Below are 19531 nucleotides of genomic sequence, written 5' to 3' on the forward strand. Positions count from 1 at the left end.
ACTAAGCTAACATGATTAGTAAATCATTATAAATATCATAATCTACATTAAATCAGAAGTGTTACACATCTGCTTTAGAATTCACATTTATATAATTTCATAATTCACTTTAATGGAATATTAAATGCCATAAACAGCACAAGAGAACTTAACATTTTTGTAACTATTCGAACTAGACCTTGTTTACTTTTTCTCATTTGGTAAGAAGCAAATCAAAACAACTGTAGAGTGATAAGGTTGGCTTTTAAACAAATATTATTCTATCTGGCCCCAAGGGTAAGGTCTCTGTTGGCATGTCTTACGAGAATTGTCAAATTTGGAGGTCCCGGTGTAACGGTCAGTTTTTTCCCCAGTCAGTTTTTCCCCCCAATCGCAACGGTCAGTCCCCCACCCCCCTAGTCAATTTTTCCCCCCAGTCGCAACTGGTTACTCTTGATCATTCTTATGGGGGAAAAAACTAACTAGGCAATTCTTTCGCCCCTCATCAATTTTCCTGGCTAGTCAATTATTTCCCGTTAGTGAACTGGAACTGGTTATTCTTGGTTATTCTTAACTAGCCTGTTTTTCATTTCCGATAGTCGGTTTTCATTTAAATTTCATATAAAATAAGAAATATGTTTCATATTTTGTGTAAATTAAAGAGAAATGTTTTTAAATGAACTTATTTTAATTTCTGTTGTATTTTTTTATTTGCCTTTTTCCTGTTTCAATTTCTTCTAAGGTAAGGAAATTACTGCTGGTCACTTCTTTTCCCATGTAGCCAGTACTTGACCAGTAAGGTAGGGGAAGTAAATTGACCAGTCAGTTCTTTTCCCCCTAGCCTGTACTTGCTCTGTTAGGTGGGGGAAGAAATTGACCAGTCAGTTCTTTCCCCTCTAGCCAGTACTTGACCTGTCGGGTGGGGAAATGAAACTGACCAGTCAGTTCTTTCCCCTGACCTGTCAGGTAGGGGAAGAAATTTACTGGTCAGTTCTTTCCCCTCTAGCCAGTACTTGCTAGAAAGAACTGACCGTTTCTTCCCCCTCTAGCCAGTACTTCCTCTGTTAGGTGGGCGAAGAAAATGTCTGGTCAGTTCTTTCCCCCCTAGCCAGTACTTGACTTGTCGGGTTGGGAGACGAAATGGACCGGTCAGTTCTTTCCCCGCTAGCCAGTACTTGCTCTGTCAGGTGGGAGAAGAAATTGACTGGTCAGTTCTTTCCCCCCAGCAAGTACTTGACCTGTCACGGGGGTGGGGGGGGGGAGAAATTAACCAGTCAGTTCTTTCCCACCCACCCCCACTAGCCAGTACTTGACCTGCCGGGTGGGGAAATGAATTTGACCAGTCAGTTATTTCCCCCGTAGCCAGAACTTGACCTATCAGGAGGGAGAAAAAATAGACAAGTTAGTTATTTTCCCCCTAGCCAGTACTTGACCTGTCAGGTGGGGGAAGAAATTGACCAGTCAGTTCTTTCCCCCTAGCCAGTACTTGCTTTGTCAGGTGGGGAAAACATTGACTGGTCAGTTCTTTCAACCCTAGCCAGTTCTTGACCTGTCGGGTGGGGAGAAGAAATTGACCAGTCAGTTATTTCCTACCTAGCCAGTGCTTGACCTGTAAGGTGGGGGACGAAATTGACTAGTCATTTCTTTCCCCCTAGCCAGTAACTGACCTGTCAGGTGGGGGAAGAAATTGACCGGTCAGTTCTTTTCCCCCCACCCAAGCCAGAACTTGACCTTTCAGGTGGGAAGAAGAAATTGACCGGTCAGTTCTTTCCCCCCATCATATACTTGACCTATCAGGTGGGGGAAGAAATTTACTGGTCAGTTCTTCCCCCTCTAGGCAGTACTAGCTAGAAAGAACTGGCCGGTCAATTTTTTCCCCCTCTAGCCAGTACTTGCTCTGTTAGGTGGGCGAAGAAAATGTCTGGTCAGTTCTTTTCCCCCTAGCCAGTACTTGACCTGTCGGGTGGGGAGAAGAAATTGACCGGTCAGTTCTTTCCCCGCTAGCCAGTACTTGCTTTGTCAGGTGGGGGAAGAAACTGACCAGTCAGTTCTTTTCCCCCTAGCCAGTACTTGACCTGTCGGGTGGGGAGAAGAAATTGACCGGTCAGTTCTTTCCCCGCTAGCCAGTACTTGCTTTGTCAGGTGGGGGAAGAAACTGACCAGTCAGTTCTTTCCCCCCAGCAAGTACTTGACCTGTCAGGGGGGGTGGGGGGGGGGTGGAGAAATTAACCAGTCAGTTCTTTCCACCCTAGCCAGTACTTGACCTGTCGGGTGGGGAAATGAATTTGACCAGTCAGTTCTTTCCCCAACCCACCCCTAGCCAGTACTTGAACTATCAGGAGGGAGAAAAAATAGACAAGTTAGTTATTTCCCCACTAGCCAGTACTTGACCTGTCAGGTGGGGGAAGAAATTGACCGGTCAGTTTTTCCCCCTACCCAGTACTTGCTTTGTCAGGTGGGGGAAGAAACTGACCGGTCAGTTCTTTCCTCCTAGCCAGTTCTTGACCTGTCTGGTGGGGAGAAGAAATTGACCAGTCAGTTCTTTCCTCCCTAGCCAGTGCTTGACCTGTCAGGTGGGGAAGAAATTGACAAGTCAGTTCTTTCCCCCCTAGCCAGTACTTGACCTGCCAGGTGCGGAAGAAATTGACCAGTCAGTTCTTTCCCCCCTAGCCAGAACTTGACCTGTCAGGTGGGAAGAAGAAATTGACCAGTCAGTTCTTTCCTCCCTATCATATACTTGACCTGTCAGGTGGGGGAAGAAATTTACCTGTCACTTCTTTCCCCTCTAGGCAGTACTAGCTAGAAAGAACTGACCGGTCAATTTTTTTCCCCTCTAGCCAGTACTTGCTCTGTTAGGTGGGCGAAGAAAATGTCTGGTCAGTTCTTTTCCCCCTAGCCAGTACTTGACCTGTCGGGTGGGGAGAAGAAATTGACCGGTCAGTTCTTTCCCCGCTAGCCAGTACTTGCTTTGTCAGGTGGGGGAAGAAACTGACCAGTCAGTTCTTTCCCCCCAGCATGTACTTGACCTGTCAGGGGGGAAGAAATTAACCAGTCAGTTCTTTCCACCCTAGCCAGTACTTGACCTGTCGGGTGGGGAAATGAATTTGACCAGTCAGTTCTTCCCCCCCCCCTAGCCAGTACTTGAACTATCAGGAGGGAGAAAAAATAGACAAGTTAGTTATTTCCCCACTTGCCAGTACTTGACCTGTCAGGTGGGGGAAGAAATTAACCAGTCAGTTTTTCCCCCTACCCAGTACTTGCTTTGTCAGGTGGGGGAAGAAATTGACCGGTCAGTTCTTTCCCCCTAGCCAGTTCTTGACCTGTCTGGTGGGGAGAAGAAATTGACCAGTCAGTTCTTTCCTCCCTAGCCAGTGCTTGACCTGTCAGGTGGGGAAGAAATTGACAAGTCAGTTCTTTCCCTCCTAGCCAGTACTTGACCTGTCAGGTGCGGAAGAAATTGACCAGTCAGTTCTTTCCCCCCTAGCCAGAACTTGACCTGTCAGGTGGGAAGAAGAAATTGACCAGTCAGTTCTTTCCTCCCTATCATATACTTGACCTGTCAGGTGGGGGAAGAAATTTACCCGTCACTTCTTTCCCCTCTAGGCAGTACTTGATAGAAAGAACTGACCGGTCAATTTCTATCCCCTCTAGCCAGTACTTGCTCTGTTAGGTGGGCGAAGAAAATGCCTGGTCAGTTCTTTCTCCCCTAGCCAGTACTTGACCTGTCGGTGGGGAGAAGAAATTGAACGGTCAGTTCTTTCCCCGCTAGCCAGTACTTGACCTGTCAGGTGGGGGAAGAAATTGACTGGTCAGTTCTTTCCCCCCTAGCCAGTACTTGACCTGTCAGGTGGTGGAAGAAATTGACTGGTCAGTTCTTTCCCCCCTATCATATACTTGACCTGTTAGGTGGGGGAAGAAATTTACTGGTCAGTTCTTTCCCCTCTAGCCAGTACTTACTAGAAAGAACTGACCGTTTCTTCCCCCCTCTAGCCAGTACTTGCTCTGTTAGGTGGGCGAAGAAGATGTATTTGACCTTTCGGGTAGGGAGAAGAAATTGACCGGTCAGTTCTTTCCCCGCTAGCTAGTACTTGCTTCTGTTAGGTGGGAGAAGAAATTGACTGGTCAGTTCTTTCCCCCCCCCAGCTAGTACTTGACCTGTCGGGGGTGGAGGGGTGGGGGGTGGCGGGAGATATTAACCAGTCAGTTCTTTCCCCCCTAGCCAGTACTTGACCTGTCGGGTGAGGAAATGAATTTGACCAGTCAGTTCTTTCCCTCCTAGCCAGTACTTGCTTTGTCAGGTGGGGGAAGAAAATGACCAGTCAGTTCTTTCTCCCCTAGCCAGTACTTTACCTGTCAGGTGGGGTTAAGAAATTGACTGGTCAGTTCTTTCCCTCGTAGCCAGTACTTGACCTGTCAGGTGGGGGAAGAAATTGACTGGTCAGTTCTTTCCCCTCCTAAGCCATTACTTGCTCTGTTAGGTGGGGGAAAGAACTGACCGGTCAATTTCTTCCCCCACCTAATAGAGCAAGTAATGGCTAGGGGGAAAGAACTGATTGGTCAATTTCTTCCCCCACCTAACAGAGCAAGTACTGGCTAGGAGGGAAAGAACTGACTGGTCAAATTCATTTTGCCACTTGACAGGTCAAGTACTGGCTAGGGGAAAAAGAACTGACTGGTCAATTTCATTTCCCGACCCGACAGGTCAAGTACTGGCTAGGGGGGAAAGAACTGACCGGTCAATTTCTTCCCCCACCTAACAGAGCAAGTAATGGCTAGGGGGAAAGAACTGACTGGTCAATTTCTTTCCCCACCTAACAGAGCAAGTACTGGCTAGGGGGGAAGAACTGACTGGTCAATTTCATTTCGCCACTTGACAGGTCAAGTACTGGCTAGGGGAAAAAGAACTGACCGGTCAATTTCATTTCCCGACCCGACAGGTCAAGTACTAGGTAGGTGGGAAAGAACTGACCGGCCAATTTCTTCGCCAACCTGATAGGTCAAGTATATGCTAGGGGGAAAGAACCGACTGGTCAATTTCATTTCCCCACCGGATAGGTCAAGTACTGGCTAAGGGGGGGGGAAAGAACTGACTGGTTAAATTTCATTTCCCCACCCGACAGGTCAAGTACTGGCTGGGGGGGGGGGGAGAAAGAAATGACTAGTCAATTTCTTCCCCCACCTGACAGGTCAAGTATATGCTAGAGGGGAAAGAACTGACCGGTCAATTTCTTCCCCCACCTGATAGTTCTAATATACACTAGTGGGGAATGAACTGACTTGTCAATTTCTTCTCCCCATCCGATAGGTCAAGTACTGGCTAGGGGAGAAAGAACTGACTGGCCAATTTCTTCCCCCACCTGACAGGTCAAGTACTGGCTTGGGGGCAAAGAACTGACTAGTCAATTTCTTCCCCCACCTGACAGTTCAAGTATAATGCTAGGGGAGAAAGAACTGACCGGTCAATATTCTCCCCCACCTGATAGTTCAAGTATATGCTAGGGGGAAAGAACTGACCGGTCAATTTCTTCTCCCCACCCGACAGGTCAAGTACTGGCTAGGGGGGAAAGAACTGACCGGTCAATTTCTTCTCCCCACACCACAGTCAAGTACTATCTATATATAGGGGGGAAAGAACTGACTAGTCAATTTCTTCCCCCACCTGACAGGTCAAGTATATGCTAGGGGGGAAAGAACTGACCGGTCAATTTCTTCCCCCATCTGAAAGGTCAAGTATATGCTCGGGGGAAAGAACTGACTGGCCAATTTCTTCCCCCACATGATAGGTCAAGTATATGCTAGGGGGGAAAGAACTGACTGGTCAATTTCTTCCCCCACCTAACAGAGCAAGTACTGGCTAGGGGGTAAAGAACTGACTGGTCAATTTCTTCTCCTCATTCGACAGGTCAAGTACTGGCTGGGGGAAAAGAACTGACAGGCCAATTTCTTCCCCCACGTGACAGATCAAGTACTGGCTTAGGGGGAAAGAACTGACTAGTCAATTTCTTCCCCCACCTGACAGTTCAAGTATAATGCTAGGGGAGAAAGAACTGACCGGTCAGTTTTGTCAAGTATATGCTAGCGGGGAAAGAACTGACTAGTCAAATTTCTCCCCCCACCTGATAGGTCAAGTATACACTCAGTTCCAAAAGAAAGTGTGCACTTAGTTTTCTTTAATTTTTTCTCGGTTATTTTCATGAAAACTTATAATGTTTGGTACCAAAATTTAAATCAGTTCGTAAACAAATTTGTGTGCATTTTAGATTTTGATTTATACCTGAGAGTTAGTGTATGAAAAAATGAAACAAAAACGTCGGGGATTTTTTTTTTAAATATATAAAGTTAAAAAGTGCACACTTTCTTTTGGAACTGAGTATATGCAAGGGGGGAAAGAACTGACCAGTCAATTTCTTCTCCCCACCCGAGAGGTCATGTACTGGCTAGTGGGGGAAAGAACTGACCGGTCAATTTCTTCCCCCACCTGATATGTCAAGTATATGCAAGGGGGGAAAGAACTGACTAGTCAATTTCTTCCCCCACCTTTATGCTAGGGGGGAAAGAACTGGCTGGTCAATTTCTTCCCCAACCTGATAGGTCAAGTATATGCTAGGAGGGAAAGAATTGACTGGTCAATTTCTTCTCCCCACCCGACATGTCAAGTACTGTCTAGGGGGGAAAGAACCGACCGGCCAATTTCTTCCCCCATCTGACAGGTCAAGTACTGGCTTTGGGGGAAAGAACTGACAGGTCAATTTTTTTCCCCACCTGATAGGTCAAGTATATGCAAGGGGGAAAGAAGTGACCAGTCAATTTCTTCCCTGCACCTGACAGATATTAAATAGTAATGGCAATCAAACAGAAGTTAAAAAATTTGATTTGACAAAAAAAAAACATTGATTAAAGTTACAAAAAAAGAAACATATAGGTTTATTCAAATGAAAAACTAACTAGTCAGTTTCTTTCCCTAACAGAAAACTTATTCCAAGGGGTGGGGGTGGGGGGGGGAGTGAAACTGACTAGGGGAGGGGGTGGGGAAGAAACTGACTAGTCAGTTTTTTCCCCGGGGGAAAGAATTGACTAGTCAGTTTTTTCCCCGGGGAAAGAACTGACTGGGGGAAAAACTGGGCTGTTACACCGGGTTACATTCCACATCTCCACCCAAAATCAACACAAGTGACAGGCACGTGACAACTCTCAAAATTAAACTATACAATGTACTAGCACTTTTCGGCACAGTTAGAGTAGCCAAACGAAAAACAGTCTTATTAGGCTGCATAAAATATCCAATTTTAGCACGCCACACATTTATGTTCACTCCCATTCCGATTATTTAAAGTTAAAATTGTCCACGTGAAAAATAAGACGCCATGTTCATTCAAGGGACACAGCCTAAAACCTAAAACTTTATAGAGATAGTTATCATTGGAAATATAATTAAATTCAGAACAAGTGAAAAGATCCACGAGGATAAAGGTTCACATTATTAATTAGTACTTATAATAAGTAGAGAGAATTTATGCGAAATAATCACCACCACAATACACCAGAAAATTGGCAATGGATGTAAAAAAATAAAATAAAAAACATACCTGTTTTATTCCAATTTCGCTTGAATGTTGCAATATGTTCTGCCTACAATAGAATTAAACTATACTGAAATGTTACACTTTGTTCACGTGAAGCGCTTTTGAATCATCACGATAAAACGTAAACAGCGTTTACCACATTTATCGCATGAATATAAACTTGGTAAAACACCGATACACTGTTTTTAGGTCAAGGATTACACTGACTGCTTACAAATCAATACAACATCTTTACAGATATACATTAAGAAAATCGCCGAAATTGGTTGAAGTATAATCAAAATCATAATTATTATCAACAGTACGGGATAATACTTAAGTGTCATGAAATTATTAAACTTGGCAGAGTCTCTTAAGTTCTCTATATACCAGTAATATGTAACATATTTATTTCTCTACATCGACTTCTTGTAAGAGAAAAAAGTATTCTTATTATTCTTATTCTAATTTAATATCATTATAGTTCTTCTACTTTTTCTATTACAATTATCATCACCATATCAATACACAGTAATAATTACAATTAAAAATATAATAAGTAATGAACTTGTGTTATTGATGTTGTATTATGAGAAAAATATTCGCAAGTTTTAAAAGTAAGCCCACTACTCCGTGTTTGAATTTAGGTTTTATCAATGCGCTTTATATACAGTTAAGATAATATGGTGCAATGCAAACATGTTTTGCGTCATTGTGAATACAGTTCAGAATATGGCACATTACGATCGGTGTCATTTCTATGTATAGATATAACATATTATATCTGTCGAAAAAAGTTCGCAATTGAATAAAGTTCAGAAAATAGCCAATCATTAATTCTCATTTCGTACGTTTTAAGTGTAATAGATTAAGAAATAATTTAATTCGCTAAAAAGGAATTACCACACGGATTTGTGTCAAAATGGAAGTAGGGCATTACTGCATGTTATTATCTGTAAATAAAATGTAAAAAAGTAACTGTTTTTAGGGAATTGTTCATTTTTATATTTAGTGATTTAAAATAACCTTTTGGCTGATAATGGTCTGCACTGTTCGCTATTCAGTCAGTAAATTTTCAGTGAACACTCCTTTAGTGCCCAAATTGAATGATAGACAAGTCCATTTTAGAAATTTAGCAGGCTAATGGTTAATTTTGTTCCTATTTTGCACCCATCGAATCATTTCAGCCCTGACCTGTTCAAAGGCAGTACCCACCGAATGTTTGTGGCTGCATTTGTTTGGTTCTTGATTTACCAGGTTGAATTAATTGTATGTTACGAGTCCTGGGATTCCTTGAAATCGTTCCTTCTATTTATTGCCTTTATTGATGTGTATAAAATAGTTAAAAAAAATCTACTGCAAACGACTGCAACTTTGCTGAAATTGTGTAGTTGTGTATCTTGTAAATGTTTGGACTTAATATAGTTTTATCGCCGTAATATCAATCTATAAAACACTAAGGTAAATGCGAAATGACGTTAACATGTAGCAGGTAAATTATCTTAAACATGTCCACATAGGTAAATAACACAACACTGTTTATATTACAGGTAAACTACATATATTACCATATATGTTCACATGGTTGGTCTGGGTTAAGTTAATCACCACATTATCTTGTACATATTGTGGCGAAGAAGAGGTTACAGCATGAGAATAATTATGTTTCTATACACAGTGCCTGGGTAGCTCAAGTTCTGGAAGAGAGGTCCTAGAAGGTGAGAGATTAATGGTCGACATTGATCTATTCAACTACTTTGATCATACCTGGACAGTTTTCCACCTAGTTCGAGGCCCTGACATGCTTAGTACAGTACAAAAATGTGTAGGTAGATCTATGCATCCACTTTGCATTTTCAATATCTAAGAGTCAATAAAATTAGCGAGTAAACAATTTTTATATTTTGACAGATGGACAGACGTAGATACATAGTAACACAAGTCGAAATTGATTGTTACAATGTCAAGATTTCTACTACCAGTACGCTCCTTGAAATTTCAACACTGGTATCTCGAAATTTCGAGTAAGTATATCGCAGTTTCGAGTTCATAAACAAAACGCATATGGCATCAATGCTGTTCTATAGGTGACGGCTGGTGTTTGTATAAAATAGATTTGGCCTCACCAAATTAAAAGTTGTTCATCGGATTTGCCGCTCGTATATTTTCAGAAACACACATTTTTTTTTTTATTTTTTTTTTGTTTTTGGCTTGCGCTCCGCGCCCCATTGAAAAAAATCAATCCAAATTTTTTTGGTGCGCTACATTTTACGGACGTAAAAGTGTATAAATGCTTATAATTCCAGTCCCAAATTGTTCTCAAATGGATTTTAATCAAAATAAATACATACTACGCACACATCGTCTATCATAAATCATAACACTTATATTTAATTGCATTAAAGTTATTTCCCCTTTATGCAGTTACGCCATTTTCTTCAAATGTTTACCAAATTACATGCTACAATCAAAGCACTGAGAGTACTGATGGGTCGGGGCAATTCAGCTGTATTTATAGCATAGCAGAATAATCTCCAGGGTTCATACAGAAATCTGGGAACTGAATTCAAGGACTTTCCAAGGACAAATTGGCATTTTCCAGGACCTGTACCGCGCTCCAATTTTTGAGACTGTTACAGTTTTTCTTTGGTGTTGTTACTTTGAAACACATTTATCAAACTATTTAAACCATAAATATTATTCATAACTTTCGCCCATGGCACTTTTCAATATTTTTATTGCAAACTCGGCTTTGTGGACGTCTTTTTCTTTTCTGCACCATCTTTAATCCTTTAGCCAACTCAGTTTGAAACTGCACTTGCCATTTTGAAATCACTTGTCAGTAAATCACAACAGGAATCAGTAAATTTACTTTTCTACCATTCGATCGACATTTCAAGCACTTTTCAAGATGGAGCTCGTTTTCAAGCACTTTCCAAGGCCTGTGCGAACCCTAAGATTTATGCCAGAAATCGGTTTATGTCTGGCATTTCCAAGATTCATGCTAACCCTGTAGGTACAAATAAAAAACATACCAGTTCATAAACAGATTGTACTTTGTAGCTTTGAAATATGTCAAAATATTAAACACACAAACGAACACAAATTCAACATTATTGTATGAATCCTATTATACATAATGACTTTAACATATCTGTCTTTAGTAAATAGTATCAGTTTAGATTGTCAATTCAAAGAATTTTTGTATATTAAAGGTTAAACTCGCATATTTAATTTAAACAATTTTGCGATATGTGTACCTGATTTGGGAAAACCCAGTCCCAGGTCCCAGATTAAGACTATTCACTCGCCAGGGGTCCGTTTGTTTGTTTGTTGATTGATTGATTGATTTATTTCCTTTTTTGTGGGTTGTGGGGGGGGGGGGGGGGGGGGGGGGGGGGGTGGGTGGGGTTAACGTCGCACTGACACAATTATAGGTCATATGGCGACTTTCCAGCTTTGATGGTGGAGGAAGACCCCAGGTGCCCCTCCGTGCATTATTTCATCAAGAGCAGGCACCTGGGTAGAACCACCGGCCTTCTGTAAGCCAGCTGGATGGCTTCCTCACATGAAGAATTCAACGCCCCGATTGAGACTCGAACCCACATCGATGAGGGGCAAGTGATTTGAAGTCAGCGACCTTAACCACTCGGCCATGGAGGCCCCAGGGGTCCGTTTGTCATTACCAGACCCTAGCCTGCATGTAATGAAACTAATTCACAAGTAAGTTTACTTGCTGGCTGCACATAAATTCTATTTTCATAAGATGAAAACATATTTTACAAACAAAGTACGTGACTGATTTAAACATATTTTGCAAAGTACGTGGTTTGCAGTATAAAAACAAATTATACATGATATACGGACACATACAACCACCACTTTTTTAGTCAGTTTTGATAACAGATGAAAGTAATGTTTATCATCATGAAACGGTCTCAGCAAAAATGTGCAGCCTAGACCGGGACTCGAACCTTCAGCTTACCATGCCTACGCTCTTCTAATTGAGCTACAATGGCCGACCAGTACGAGCACCGCTACACACCTTTTCACTTATTGCAAGAAAATTGGCTCTCTTTGCTAATGTCTGGCGCAGACTATTAACCAAATTCAGATGCACACCCCAGTCAAACTGCTTTGTTCCGCATGGGCTCCAAGGGTGGACATCTCAGTAGAACATCCAAATGTAACAGTCTAAGGAAAAGTTGTGCAGCCTAGACCCGAACCTAGGACTTACGACTTAATGCGCCAACGCTCTACCAACTGAGCTACTTAGGACACCCGATAAAAGAACTTATACATATGTGAATGAATGACAAATCGCTTGTTCGTTTGACCATAAAATGTAGTGATAAAGATTTATAGGGTGTTAAATTCATGTTCTAGCTTTGACACAAAATACATGTGCAAAACTTTTTTTCTGCTACATATATTTGATTAATTTTAAATTCAATATGACTTGTTAATCTACAAGAAAAGGGAAGATTTCCGTAGCTACTTTAGAGATTATGCAGCCATACAATAAAAATAAAGACATTGAAATTTTAGTCCCATTCAGATACAGTGCTCTATAGTCAGTAGGCTCTTTGAAAAACAGTGTATAATGTCTGTGCACTTTCCAGTCTTAAAACTCTTTGAGATGTACATGCAACAAAATAAGCTAGGTTTAAAAAATGCAAGCATTCGAATTTGCAATTGTAAGTTACGGATTCAGGTGTAATCAAGTCACGACAAGTGTTGCTGAACGGCGAACGTTATACTTTACGAACCTTTTCTACTATAACTTTCGGTTTATCTCAACGGTTAGTTAATCCACATTCAAGCCAGCGTTCCAGCTCAAATACCGAATGCTCATTTATATCATTTGAGCGAAACTTCGCCCTTGGAATACGGTTTCCGTCAAGTTTTTATTTGGAATAGTTTCTCAGAAGCAATCGTGTTTGTTGTGTGTATCAACTTAATCAAGCGGTATACATGACATATATCGATGACGTCACTGGCGACTGCATTCTAAAAATAGCCGTTAATATAAAAATAGCCGTAAATAGTCCTGATGATACTCATGCGCTTTGTTATAGCTGCACTAATTTTTGTTATTTGCCGTTTTGCACTAAAAAGTGTAGTGGTTTTCATTTACCGTCTATTACTGTGAAATCATTTAATTTCGTCGGCACGAAATTTCGCGGTTTGGGCCAAAACGGCTGTTTCGTGGGGACGTAAATTCGTGGATTTTCATTAAAAAAAAAAAAATCATTATTTCCATAGGAATAGATCGATCTCCTAGCACTTCGGTCCTTACATGTGAAACCTACACGTGTCAAACAGCGCTACCATAGTTACCGAATTTGCAATCTACGCCGCGGGAGATTAGCGAGTGATCAAGTGCCAATTAACGACCGCGTTATCTATAATTATACGACCCCTTATTTGCAAAACTTTTATAAAGCTGTGAAATATTCAGTAAGAAAATTCGGCGCCAATTAAAAAGTGTCAAAACCGTAGCAACTTGCATTAGCATTCATAATCGAAACAAATATAAAGTTGATCACTTGATCGTGTTTTAAAAAAGAACTATTTATTGTATTACAAATGAAAACAAACTATAACAGAGATTTAAAAATGTTGTTTTTATTCCGTAGTACTAGTATAACCATAGTAATCCTTACATAAACTATTATAAACTGGTCCGATTTTTTTTCGCAAAATAAATAGCGCGTCTGCAGCTAAACTTACAAGCCGTTGAACTTGTGCATTTGTAATTTCCTGCCGAGAAACGTGTAATGTGAATTAAGTATTAATGCATCGGACGCAAATCTAGCATATAATATCTAAAGTTCCAAAGTCGTAATATTTCACTACATGTCAGTAAAAATAAAGGCTGGTGTATAAACATTGCACAGCGGGGCCGAAAAAAATAAATAACAGCCGTATAATAGTGCGGTTGGCACGTGGCGCTACGTCAAACTTTTATTTTTAGTATCTACTTTTACTTTGACAAGCATGTCATAAACAAACCATGGGTACATTTCTAAATAGAATAGTCGGTTTTGTTTCAACACATACCTATGTTTATCGTTGATGGAGCCTCCATAAACTACATGAAAGCTGCAGGTTAATACTGTCGCATGCAACCAACAACAGATTAGACCGAACGGCTGTTGTGTCTTTTTTTTTTTTGCGACTTTATCGTGGGCACAATTGTTCGTTGGGACTGAAATTCGTGGTTGAGCTCTACCACGAAATCCATGAAAATTAATCCCCCACGAATAATAATGATTTCACAGTATTCCATTGAGTCGGAGCAAAGCCCCGACCCAAAAATCGATTTATTTCATTGAAAACTGGATGAAGAAAAACATACTAATTTATTTGATAACATCAATCTACATTATTTTGGTAAGGGTAAATAATTATTGATGCATGTCACTTATCTGTTTTCTGTTTTTCCTGTCCAAATGATCAGCATTTGCATACGAAAGTTGGTGGGGTAAGGAATTTACATTATGAGTTGTTTTCAGAACAGTTTCGATTTTCAAATTTTCCAATCATTTAGTAGACTAACGTTAATACACGTTAATCTCCATTTCAGACCTTAATCATGTTAATTGAGACTTTGTTTCAACATATTTCATATGTTATGAAAGTTTAAAGTTAGAAAAAGAGCTGTACATAAGACATCATGCTCGACTTTTCTGAATCAGAGCTTTGCCAGTAAAATGGGGCATAATAGTCAGAAGCTTTGAAAGTACAGAGCTATTGGTCATTATATAAAACTTAATTAAAAACATTCTATGTTAAAAAGGGGTATAACTCTGTCTAGATTCAGACTTAAAGAATATTGTTTCTCCTAGAGTAGACTTTGACAGTAAATAACTGTTTTTAAGTTTCAAATCAGAAACTTTAATAGATCTAGTAACACTCACATAGATATTTGATGTATCAAAAACTTTGTAAAGTCAGCTAAGAATGCTACATTTTCATAGCAGTAAATATTCAAGTCACATATGTATGTGATAAGTATGGTGTAAGGTTATGCATTGTTGTTTATTACATATTTTGTAACAGCATTTTCAAAAGCATGCATAATTTGATTACAGTGTACTGTATGACAATGTTATTACCTTTTCTTCACGAGTTCGCTTTGTTGTGCGTCTGCAGGTCAGACTTTCTCAATCCCTGGGGACTTACTTTTAAATTTAAAAGGGCTATACATTCTATTTTAAGGTTTTTATTAGTCAGTCGAGAGCCAAATGAAGACAAATATATTTCGTCGCTCTTCGCTCGCTCCTGATTTTCTCAAAATAAAAAATAAAAATATTTAAATTATTTTTTCGCTCGCTGCCTCAATTTTTCCAGAAAAAAATCCGATGAACAACTTATCAATTTGGTGTGGCCTTTACAGTGAGATATGAAAACTACAAAATTCTATACCAATATTGTTTTCGGCACATTTGCAAATAAGATTTTATTCAAATCCGTTAGATCGTGAAAATAGTGTAGAGGTACTTCATACTTCTTGTGTTTCCGCATTTTCAACGGAATAGTCAACAATATCGATTCAGACATAAAATTCCTTTTAATGGATCCATGCAAGTATAACGGGGGAACAACAATATATTAAAGAGGCAATTCGTGTACTGTTAATAAACGTTTTTGTTTTTTTTTTGAAATGTTGAGCTGTGTATTCTTGCGCATATTGGCATCTAGTATCTGCGTCTTATTTCTTCAATTAAAAGATGCAGTTCAATTCATAGCATGTTTTGCTGTAATAGTTACAAATTCTAAGTAATGTCATCTTCCCGATAGACCATGTGCTTACTTGCTTATACACCCTGTTTACTCTCTTTCAAATCCAGCGTTAGGAAAAAAAGGACAGTTAAATTTTCGACAATAACCGTATGAATTAAATCAAATCTAACTTATGCGAATGGTGATTTGTAGGAATCAACGATTTTAGAAGTATCAGTAGGTAAGCTTTTATTTGATTTTCACAGGATTCATATTTCTCTTTGAAGCAGATCAAAGCATTCGTACTCCAAATACCTATGCGTACTCACATTAACTCACGCACAATGCATTTCTTGAAACTGCGTTCCCGTTTATGCAATTTTTATGTGATATACAAAAATACGGTAAATGTCATGTTTGAAATAATAATGGAATTGATCGTTACAAAATCATTTGGTTATATTGTTGATTTCTGTGCCACGGTTTATGAATATTTAAAACACGTTGACCGTCTCAGAAAAGGAAAGAAAAAACAACAACAACTGAATGATAATTTAGAGTAAATTAGCATTCTATACAAGAATAGCGACAATACACATTTGTTTAGAGTATTTATGTTTTCAGAAGCCCTTGTGACATGCTGACCGAGACGCTAATACACAATGAGACCTTTGTCTCCAAGTACCAATATATCCCTAGGGCTTCTGCAGACGTCAATACATAAAATGAGACTTTTGTCTCGGTCACCCACCTGTCCCTCGGGCTTCTGCAGACGTCAATACATACAACGAGACCTTTGTCTCGGTCACCCACTTATCCATAGGGCTTCTGCATACGTTAATACATACAACGAGACCTTTGTCTAGGTCACCCGCCTATCCTTTGGGCTTCTGCAGACGTTGATACATACAACGAGACCTTTGTCTCGATCACACACCTATCCGTCGGGCTTCTGCAGACGTTTATACATACAACGAGACCTTTGTCTCGGTCACCCACTTATCCGTCGGGCTTCTGCAGACGTTAATACATACAACAAGACCTTTGTCTCGGTCACCCACCTATCCGTTGGGTTTCTGCAGACGTTTATATAAACAACGAGACCTTTGTCTCGGAAACCCACTTATCCGTCGGGCTTCTGCAGACGTTTATACATACAACGAGACCTTTGTCTCGGTCACCCACATATCCGTCGGGCTTCTGCAGACGTTAATACATGTATCGAGGCCTTTGTCTCGGTCACTCACATATCCGTCGGGCTTCTGGAGACGTTAATACATACAACGAGACCTTTGTCTCGGTCACCCACCTATCCGTCGGGCTTCTGCAGACGTTTATACATACAACGGGACCTTTGTCTCGGTCACTCACATATCCCTCGGGCCTCTGCAAACGTTAATACATATATCGAGACCTTTGTCTCGGTCACTCACCTATCCGTCGGGCTTTTGCAGACGTTAATATATACAACGAGACCTTTGTCTCGGTCACTCACCTATCCGTCGGGCTTCTGCAGACGTTAATACATATATCGAGACCTTTGTCTCGGTCACTCACATATCCCTCGGGTCTCTGCAGACGTTAATACATACAACAAGACCTTTGTCTCGGTCACCCACCTATCCGTCGGGCTTTTGCAGACGTTAATACATACAACGAGACCTTTGTCTCGGTCACCCATATATCCCTCGGGCCTCTGCAGACGTTAATACATACAACGAGACCTTTGTCTCGGTCACTCACATATCCCTCGTTCTTCTGCATACCTAATACATGCAACGAGACCTTTGTCTCGGTAACTCACATATCCCTTGGGCTTCTGCATACGTTAATACATACAACGAGGCCTTTGTCTCGGTCACCAACCTATCCCTCGGGCTTCTGCAGACGTTAATTCATAAAATGAGACCTTTGTCTCGGTCACCCGCATATCCCTCGGGCTTCTGCATACTTTAATACATACAACGAGACCTTTGTATCGGTCACCAACCTATCCCTCGGGCTTCTGCAGACGTTAATACATACAACGAGACCTTTGTCGCGGTCACTCACATATCCCTCGGGCTTCTGCATACGTTAATGCATACAACCTGACCTTTGACTCGGTCACTCACATATCCCTCGGGCTTCTGCATACGTTAATGCATATATCGAGACCTTTGTCTCTTTCACCCGCATATCCCTCGGGTTTCTGCATACGTAAATACATACAACGAGACCTTTGTCTCGGTCACTCACATATCCCTCGTTCTTCTGCATACCTAATACATGCAACGAGACCTTTGTCTCGGTAACTCACATATCCCTTGGGCTTCTGCATACGTTAATACATACAACGAGGCCTTTGTCTCGGTCACCAACCTATCCCTCGGGCTTCTGCAGACGTTAATTCATAAAATGAGACCTTTGTCTCGGTCACCCGCATATCCCTCGGGCTTCTGCATACTTTAATACATACAACGAGACCTTTGTCTCGGTCACCAACCTATCCCTCGGGCTTCTGCAGACGTTAATACATACAACGAGACCTTTGTCGCGGTCACTCACATATCCCTCGGGCTTCTGCATACGTTAATGCATACAACCTGACCTTTGTCTCGGTCACTCACATATCCCTCGGGCTTCTGCATACGTTAATGCATATATCGAGACCTTTGTCTCTTTCACCCGCATATCCCTCGGGTTTCTGCATACGTTAATGCATATATCGAGACCTTTGTCTCTTTTACCCGCATATCCTTCGGGTTTCTGCATACGTAAATACATACAACGAGACCTTTGTCCCGGTCACTCACATATCCCTCGGGCTTCTGCATACTTTAATACATACAACGAGACCTTTGTCCCGGTCACTCACATATCCCTCGGGCTTCTGCATACTTTAATACATACAACGAGACGTTTGTCTCGGTAACTCACATATCCCTCGGCTTCTGCATACTTTAATACATACAACGAGACCTTTGTCTCGGTAACTCACATATCCCTCGGGCTTCTGCATACTTTAATACATACAACGAGACGTTTGTCTCGGTAACTCACATATCCCTCGGACTTCTGCATACTTTAATACATACAACGAGACCTTTGTCTCGGTAACTCACATATCCCTCGGGCTTCTGCAGACGTTAATACATACAACGAGACCTTTGTCTCGGTCACCAACCTATCCCTCGGGCTTTTGCAGACGGTAATTCATAAAACGAGACCTTTGTCTCGGTCACCCGCATATCCCTCGGTTTTCTGCATACTTTAATACATACGAGACCTTGGTCTCGGTCATCCACCTATCCCTCGGGCTACAGACGTTAATACATTCAACGAGAACTTTGTCTCGGTCACTCACATATCCATCGGGCTTCTGCATACGTTAATACATATATCGAGACCTTTGTCTCTTTCACCCACATATCCCTCGGGCTTCTGCAGACGTTAATACATACAACGAGAACTTTGTCTCGGTTACCCAAATATCCCTCGGGCTTCTGCATTCGTTAATACATACAACGAGACCTTTGTCTCGGTCACCCACTTATCCGTCGGGCTTCTGCAGACGTTAATACATACAACAAAACCTTTGTCTCGGTCACCCACCTATCCGTCGGGTTTCTGCAGACATTTATATAAACAACGAGACCTTTGTCTTGGTCACCCATATATCCCTCGGGCTTCTGCATACTTTAATACATACAACGAGACTTTTGTCTCGGTCACTCACACATCCCTCGGGCTTCTGCATACGTCAATACATACAACGAGACCTTTGTCTCGGTCACTCACATATCCCTCGGGCTTCTGCGTACGTTAATACATACAACGAGACCTTTGTCTCTGTTACCCACATATCCCTCGGGCTTCTGCATTCGTTAATACATACAACGAGAACTTTGTCTCGGTCACTCACATATCTTTCGGTCTTCTGTATACGTTAATACATATATCGAGACCTTTGTCTCTTTCACCTACATAAAATCTTCTCGGGTATTCCATATCAATCCAAAAATGCGAATCACTTTAAACCTTTTATAGCCGATGATAACAATACTCGGTAAAAGTTAGAAAATATTTTTTTTTTCAATCTTAGGTCCAATCATTCTCAAGTTATTATCCGGAAACGGTTTAACTATTCTGGTTCATTGTGACCTTGACCTTTGACCTCAAAATCAATAGGGGTCATCTGCTGGTCATGATCATCATCCCTATATAGTTTCGTGATCCTAGGCTCAGATATTTTCAATGTATCGTCCGGAAACAGTTTTATT

General features: G+C 41.1%; 1 protein-coding gene across 1 annotated transcript in view; it reads right to left on the reverse strand.

The window, feature by feature from the left end:
- Positions 1-19531, reverse strand: part of LOC123540913 (uncharacterized) — a 79461-nt gene that overhangs the window by 20676 nt on the left and 39254 nt on the right. The window lies entirely within an intron of this gene.

Source organism: Mercenaria mercenaria, chromosome 16, assembly GCF_021730395.1.
Source record: "Mercenaria mercenaria strain notata chromosome 16, MADL_Memer_1, whole genome shotgun sequence".
NCBI lineage: Eukaryota > Metazoa > Mollusca > Bivalvia > Venerida > Veneridae > Mercenaria > Mercenaria mercenaria.